The sequence below is a fragment of the Zootoca vivipara genome, chromosome 7 (genome assembly GCF_963506605.1).
Source record: "Zootoca vivipara chromosome 7, rZooViv1.1, whole genome shotgun sequence".
In the NCBI taxonomy this organism is placed as follows: Eukaryota; Metazoa; Chordata; class Lepidosauria; order Squamata; family Lacertidae; genus Zootoca; species Zootoca vivipara.
The window spans coordinates 92,773,953-92,782,024 of record NC_083282.1 but is presented as its reverse complement, the minus strand read 5'-3'; positions in this window follow the sequence as shown (position 1 = coordinate 92,782,024).

Here is an 8,072-nt window from a genome sequence, read left to right as displayed (position 1 = left end):
ACAGATTGGAGAACTGGACCCAAGCTAACAAAATGAATTTCAATGGGGACAAATGTAAGCTTCTAGACTCAGGCAGGAAGAACCAGATGCACAAATATAAGATGGGGGATACCTGGCTTACTAACAGGACATGTGGAAAGGATCTAGGGGTCTTGATGGACCACAAGCTGAACATGAGTCAACAGTGTGATGCAGCGTCGAAAAAGGCTAATGCTATACTAGGCTGCATCAATAGCAGTGTCCAGATTAAAGGAAGTAATAGTACCACTCTATTCTGCCTTGGTTAGACCACACTTGGAATACCGTGTCCAGTTCTGAGCACCACAATTTAAGAAGGATGTTGACAATAATAATAATAATAATTTATTATTTATACCCCGTCCATCTGGCCGGGTCTCCCCAGCCACTCTGGGCGGCTTCCAACAGAAGAATAAAACACAACAATCTATTAAACATTAAAAGCCTCCCTGAACAGGGCTGCCTTCAGATGTCTTCTAAAAAGTCTGGTAGTTGTTTTCCTTTTTGACATCTCTTGGGAGGGCGTTCCACAGGGCAGGCGCCACCACCGAGAAGGCCCTCTGCCTAGTTCCCTGCAACTTGGCTTCTCGCAACGAGGGAACTGCCAGAAGGCCCTCGGTGCTGGACCTCAGTGTCCGGGCAGAATGATGGAGGTGGAGACGCTCCTTCAGGTATACTGGACCAAGGCCATTTAAGGCTTTAAAGGTCAGCACCAACACTTTGAATTGTGCTCGGAAACGTACTGGGAGCCAATGTAGATCTTTCAAGACCGGTGTTATGTGGTCTCGGCAGCCACTCCCAGTCACCAGTCTAGCTGCCGCATTCTGGATTAGTTGTAGTTTCCGAGTCACCTTCAAAGGTAGCCCCACGTAGAGCGCATTGCAGTAGTCCAAGCGAGAGATAACCAGAGCATGCACCACTCTGGCTAGACAGTCTGCAGGCAGGTAGGGTCTCAGCCTGCGTACCAGATGGAGCTGATAGACAGCTGCCCTGGACACAGAATTGACCTGCGCCTCCATGGACAGCTGTGAGTCCAAAATGACTCCCAGGCTGCACACCTGGTCTTTCAGGGGCACAGTTACCCCATTCAGAACCAGGGAATCCTCCACCCCTGCCCGCCTCCTGTCCCCCACGAACAGTACTTCTGTCTTGTCAGGATTCAACCTCAATCTGTTAGCCGCCATCCATCCTCCAACCGCTTCCAGGCACTCACACAGGACCTTCACTGCCTTCACTGGTTCTGATTTGAAAGACAGGTAGACAAGTTGGAATGTGTGCAGAGGAAGGCAACCAAGATGATCAAGGGTCTGGATACCAAGCTTTACGAGGAGTGCTTGAAGGAGCTGAAGAGGAGGCTGAGAGAAGATAATGACAGCCATCTTCAAATATCTTAAGGGCTGTCACATGGAAGAGGGAACAAGCTTGTTTTCTCCTGCTCTGGAGGGTAGGACTCGAACCTTGGGAAGTTGTGGACTCTCCTTCCTTGGAGGATTTTAAGCAGAGGTTGGGTGGTCATCTGTCAGGGATGCTTTAGGTGAGATTCCTGCATTGCGGTGGTTGGACTAGATGACCCGCGGGTCCCTTCCAACTCTACGATTCTACGAACTCTGTAAATGGCAGGGGGGAAAACTACACTTATTTATTACCTCACACAAAAAGCCAAGAATAAGCCCCAAATACCTGCACCTCCCCTCCTCAGAAGGAGGGTGGGGAATTATCAACACAGAATTATACTACATCACCAACCAAGTGTGTCACATGATCCCATACATTCTAGAAGACAAGATGAAACAATGGGTTCACGTGGAGAGAGACACAGTCGAAAACACCACTACCGCAGCATACCCACTTATCCAAAACGAACTAAAGAAAATCCCCACAACACTAAAAAGGTTCACACAGTCCATACTTAAAGCATGGAAGGAAAATGTAGTCAAACTGTCCCCATCCCCACTAAGGCCCCTGGCTCATCACCCACTATTCCATCATGCAGCACAAAACTTCCACATAAAGACTTGCCAAGCCAAAGGCCGACACCGCTTAGCAGGCGTCTAAAAAAATTACAAACCCTTATCGACACAAGAAATACAAGACAAACTAAGCAACACCCGAATACGCTGGCTAACACACCACCAACTACATGCCTTCTTAAACAATCCAGTAGTAAATTCAGCAGCCACTTTGACCACCTTCGAAAACCTTCTCCTGACAGCAAAGGGAAATGGCAAGGGGATGTAATCCCAGGGCCGGCTCTAAGGCAAGGCTGGGTGGCGCAATGCACCAGGGCGCCGGGCCGCCAGGGGGGGGGGGTGCCGCGCTGCTGTGCCCGTGGCAGCCGCGCTGCGAAACGGGGTGGGAGCGCCGGAGGGATCTTCGCACCACGGCGCTAAGGTGCCAGATACGCTTAAGACGGCCCTGTGTAATCCACAATATACAAAATACTGCTCCAGAATCCCACAACCCCCCTTGACACAATCAAAAAACAATGGGAGCACAGCACAGGCTATGAAATAAACCCCATGCAATGGACTAGAACAGGGGCTCCCAACAAAATTTTCTCAAGGACCCCTCATCGAGCCGCTATTGTGACAAGGACCCCCATTAATTCCTAATTCTAAAATTAAAAAGTGAGAGCCAAATTAAGAGTCTTTTTATATTTCCTATTTATACGTTTTTTACAGTTACAACAGAGTACTCCATCAGTATACAGTTAGTTTTAATTTTCAGTTCTTAATGAGATGAGTTAAATCTGTCCTTTGAGTCCATTATTTCTGAAATATTAGGTTCCAAACTTGAAACTTTCACTCTGCAATCCGACCGCATGTCGAGCCGATTCCTATATTTGTTTTTCATGAAACACATGGAAGAAAATGCTTGCTCACACCGATATGTGGTTGCAAATGGAAGGATCTTTTTCATTGCCTTATCTCCAAGTTTCTTGTAGTCCTTGCGGCATACAGCAGAACTACTGCCTCTATCTAATTCTAGTTTTGTGCTAGACTCTGCTCATGCAGGAAGCGGCCAAAACAAAAAATCTGTTATCATACGAAATATATTTAATATATTTTTTATTCTAATAGGATCTTGAGGACCCCTCTGGCATAGCTCGCGGACCCCTGGGGGTCCCCGGACCACCTGTTGGGAACTACTGGACTAGAATGTGGTCTAAACTTCCCTGTAAATCCATCTCAGCTAAAAAAAGGGGAACTCACTCTGAAACTCAGCTACAGATGGTACCTTACATCATGGAAAATGGCTCTGATACGCCCAGGAACCTCACCAAAATGCTGGAGAGGATGCACCTCTACAGGCCCATACCTCCACAAGTGGTGGGAATGCTCCCAAATCCAGCTCTTCTGGACAGCAGTCCTTCAAGTAATATGCAAAATGCAGTAACTAAACAGGTATTGGAAGCCACACAAAAGCCCCGCACATACACTAAGTAAAAGAAGGTCAATTTTACCAGCCCACACCCTCTCTTCTCCCCCAACCTTATACAGCCATACCTTGGATCTCGAATGGCTTGGCTCCCGAACAAATCGGCTCCCAAATGATCGAAACCCGGAAGTGAGTGTCCCGGTTTTCAAATGATTTTCAGAAGCCGGATGTTCGGCGCAGCTTCTGATTCCTGCAGCCAATCAGAAGCCGCACTTTTGGTTTTCAAACGTTTTGGAAGTCAAATGGACTTCCGGAATGGATTCTGTTCAACTGCAAAGGTACGGTATGACTGTACTGTACGCAAAGCTAGCCTCACATCAAATGTAATTGATCTGTAGAAAAGACTCCACAACCCAAAGAGACAATGTGCGTACTTTTGTAACCTAAGAATTTTTTAAAAAACAAAAACAAACCCTGAGAGGTTCAACAGCCTTCTTTATTTAGATGATTTATAAACTGCTTGATCAAGACAGCTCTCCAAGTGGGATCTGGGAGCAGCCCTAAATTGCAATCCTGCCCCTTCAGTTATTCCCACTCGGGACAATTTTCTTATATTATATATATATATATATATATATATATATATATATATATATATATATAAACAAATTTAGCAAAACAAGTTATCAATCAATATAATCAATTACATTTCCCCCCTTTTTTATTCCTTCCCCTCCCTCCCTCTCCCACCCCCTCGAGGCTTCCCTCTCTGATTTGTTAATACATATTATTTTCTGCATGTTATAAATTTGCACATATCATTACTTTATCTGTCATGTGTTCTACCAATAAAATTGTGAATGTTTATTCAAAACCTGCCAAGGAGTCCAAGTCCTTTTTGTTGTCTTTTTAAGTAATTTGTAAAAAGTTCCCATTCTTCTTTAAAGTCACGGTTGTCTTTCTCACATATTCTGTATGTTAACTTTGCCGTCTCTGCATAACTCATCAACTTTCCTTGCCATTGTTCTTTCATCGGGATTTCCTCATCAGGACCATCCTTCCTATTGGGCTGACTGGCGCAGTGCGCCAGGGTGCCCGCCCAGCAGGGGGAGCATCAAAGAGGCACATGGAGTCGCCTCCGCCTTGCCCGCTTCGCTCCTTTCCATGCAAATGAGGTGCCACAGAGCATTGTGGGGCAGTGCTGTCTGTGCTCGCTGTGAATTGAAGTAGTGTGGACGGAAGGTAACCCAAGTCCAGCTCCAGGTTTCCCCCAACGGAGGTTGCCGCTGCTGCCTGCCCGCTGCACCTGGCCCTGCCCAGCAGAGCGCGAGGGATGCCGGAGGGATCGTCGTGCCACGGCGCCTGGTACGCTTAAGATGGCTCTGTTCCTCATTTTTCCAATTTTGTGCCAATAAGACTCTTGCTGCTGTTGTAGCATACATAAATAAGTTCCTTGTTTTTCTTGGCAGGTCTTAGAATCATAGAATCCTAAAATCCCTATCAAAAATGCTCCCACTCAGGACAATTTTCAAGACACAGGAACCACTCAGCCGCAGAGCCCCCATCTCATAAAGGCTCAACCTCGGCTTATGTCCTCTTATCAGACTGCAAGCTCCTTGGGGCAGGGACCTTTCTCCCTCTGTTAAGGTGCCATGAAGAGTGATCTATATTAAAAAAAACGTAGAAGGTCCATGTTTGTTAGGCCGCGACGTTCTCCGAAACCGCTTGCCCGATCGCGTTCAAATTTGGCCACAGCGTCACATGGGGATATCTGAGTGTTTCCATGTGCTTAGATTGCCCACATGTCACACCGGTGCCACGAAAACCAGGTAAAACCCACTGGTTTGGAACTCTGAAATCAGAGGGCCGTGGAAGTTGGGAAATAGAAGGCAGAAGAGGTTGCAACACAGCGCCCTCTAGTGGCAGCTACACTGGTACTACAGCTTGAAAACCTTGGTCCTCTATCGGAGGCTACACTGCTACTGCAGCTTCTAGGCCAAATGGAGGCTCACCTTTACAGACTAGGCCGAATGGATGTGGGGGCTCGCCTGGGTGTGGGTTGGGGGCAGGAGGGGATGGGATAGGTCATGGATTGGGACAGGGTGGGGAGAATCACAGGGATGAGCCACAGCAACGCATGGCCTGGCCAGCTAGTCACATTATTAGAACAATTTAAAAAATGAGAGCAGGAGGATGCCCAGCCAGAGTTCCTTAATAAATACAAATGTTTCGTGGGAGCTTCAACAATAAATGCATGCTGTTTTCAAAAAGACTGAGGGGAAACTGGTCCCCCCCCCCGTGTATTTAAAGTAAGTTTTGCACAATAAAAGAACGCATCTGAGTAGGGTTGCCAAATTTTGAATATCAAAAAAGAGGACACATTTGCCGACTTCTACTTTTATCAATAGATCGCTGTGACAACTCTCATGTTGCATGCCTGTGAAAAAGAGGGCGTATCCATTCCTGGGAAAAGATGACACATGGCATCTGAGTCATTAAAATGGACAAGGAGAAAGTACAGCAGATTTCTCTGAATGGACAGGATACTGGCAGTCTCCACCTAGTGGCAGATTAAGAGGCTGCAGGCAGAGATGTGCATGATGGAGAAGACGCTGGAAGACAGTGGTCTTCCACTGATGTTGCCAACACAAAACATCCCATAGAATCTTCACTGTATATTGCAAACACGTACCTGGGTCTCCGCATTCAGAAGGTGCACAATGTGTCTGCCAAAGTGTTTTGTGTGTGTGTGTGTGTGTGTGTGTGCATGGGGGAGGGCAGGAGAGATAGACAGAGGTATTTTTTAAAATGCCCCTTTTAATATATTTAAAAGTACAAACGTGAAAAAGGAAAGAAAACGAAGAATAAGAACTTTAAACCATAAAGTGTCACAGTCTGGAAGGATGAAAGTACAAACAGAGGGGTCGGATCCAGCTAAGCTGGTGTGGCAGCAGAAGCCAGTGCAATGAGCCCCACGAGTATAATAGGACTCTCCCCCACACACACTCTCCAAATTGGCTCTTGGGCATCTGGGGAACCCCCAAATCAGCACACGGTTGTGGGGCGGAGAAGAGAAGGGAGACTGTTCCAACAGGAAAGCTGAAATTGCAGGCACCAGTTAGGGGTCACAATACTTTCCTGGGCACTTGGCAATCCACGCTACGCCACTGTTTGGGCCAGTCTGCTTCTCTCACCATGAACTAGCTCAGGGGGTCATGAAGATAAGATGCAACTGTGGGGAACCAGGCACTCCTTGGAGGAAAGATGATAGAGGAATGAAAGAAACAGCAATATTGGTGTGTGTGTATTTTCACCAGGGGCAACCCTAGAGCTATGCAGTGTGAGGCAACCACTGCAGGCAGTAGATGTGGGGTGGTGGGTGGGCAGGCAGTTGTGAAGCATAGAGGAGGAAAGCTGTGAGTCTCACGGCCACCTACCCAAGACCCCCAAAGCTAGCTGACCCTCAAGTGCAGAGGAAGCAGCCGGTGTTGAAGATCTAGCTTCCAGCTGGGTCATCTTTGGGAAGCAGAATTACGGGGAGTGGCGTTTCTGAGGCACCTGACCTCGGAGTATAGGAAGCTGTGACATGGATCATAATTGCAATCAGGCCAAATTGGGGGGGGGCATGAGACCCTTAAGATCAGGATTGTGGGTTTGAGACCCACATTGGGCCAAAGATCAGACGGATGGACTAGATGACTCCAAGGGTCCCTTCCAAGTTCCAACTCTACGATTCTTGGCTTAAAGTGCCTTTGGAAGAAGCTGCCTTGCCCCCTCCAGGGTGTTTGGCTGATTGTACTATTGTACTCCCCACCTTACTGTATGCTTGTGAAACATGGACCACTTATAAACTCCTCGAAAGATTCATAGAATCATAGAATCACGGAGTTGGAAAAGAACACAAGGGCCATCCAGTCCAACCCCCTGCCAAGCAGGAAACACCATCAAAGCATTCCTGACAGATGGCTGTCAAGCCTCTGCTTAAAGACCTCCAAAGAAGGAGACTCCACTATACTCCTTGGCAGCAAATTCCACTGCTGAACAGCTCTTACTGTCAGGAAGTTCTTCCTAATGTTTAGGTGGAATCTTCTTTCTTGTAGTTGGAATCCATTGCTCCGTGTACGCTTCTCTGGAGCAGCAGAAAACAACCTTTCTCCCTCCTCTATATGGCATCCTTTAATATATTTGAACATGGCTATCATATCACCCCCATTGTTCTGCCCGGACACTGAGGTCCAGTACCGAAGGCCTTCTGGCGGTTCCCACGTTGCGAGAAGCCAAGTTGCAGGGAACCAGGCAGAGGGCCTTCTCGGTAGTGGCACCTGCCCTGTAGAATGTCCACCCATCAGATGTCAAAAAGAAAAACAGCTACCAGATTTTTAGAAGACATCTGAAGGCAGCCATGTTTAGGGAGGCTTTTAATGTTTAATCAATTTTTTTTTCCTGTTGGAAGCCGCCCAGAGTGGCTGGGGAAACCCAGCCAGATGGGTGGGGTATAAATAATAGTGGAATTCAGCCCGTTTAAAAACGGGCGCTAGAACGCTGCTGTCCTGCAGCGCCGGCATGGGACCGAGCTTCGGAGGTCTCCGAAGCCCCGTCTCATGCGGGAGGTGCGTGGCGAGGCGGCGGGGGGGGGGGGGAGAAGCACTTCTCCCGCCCCCCCCGCTGCGCACCTC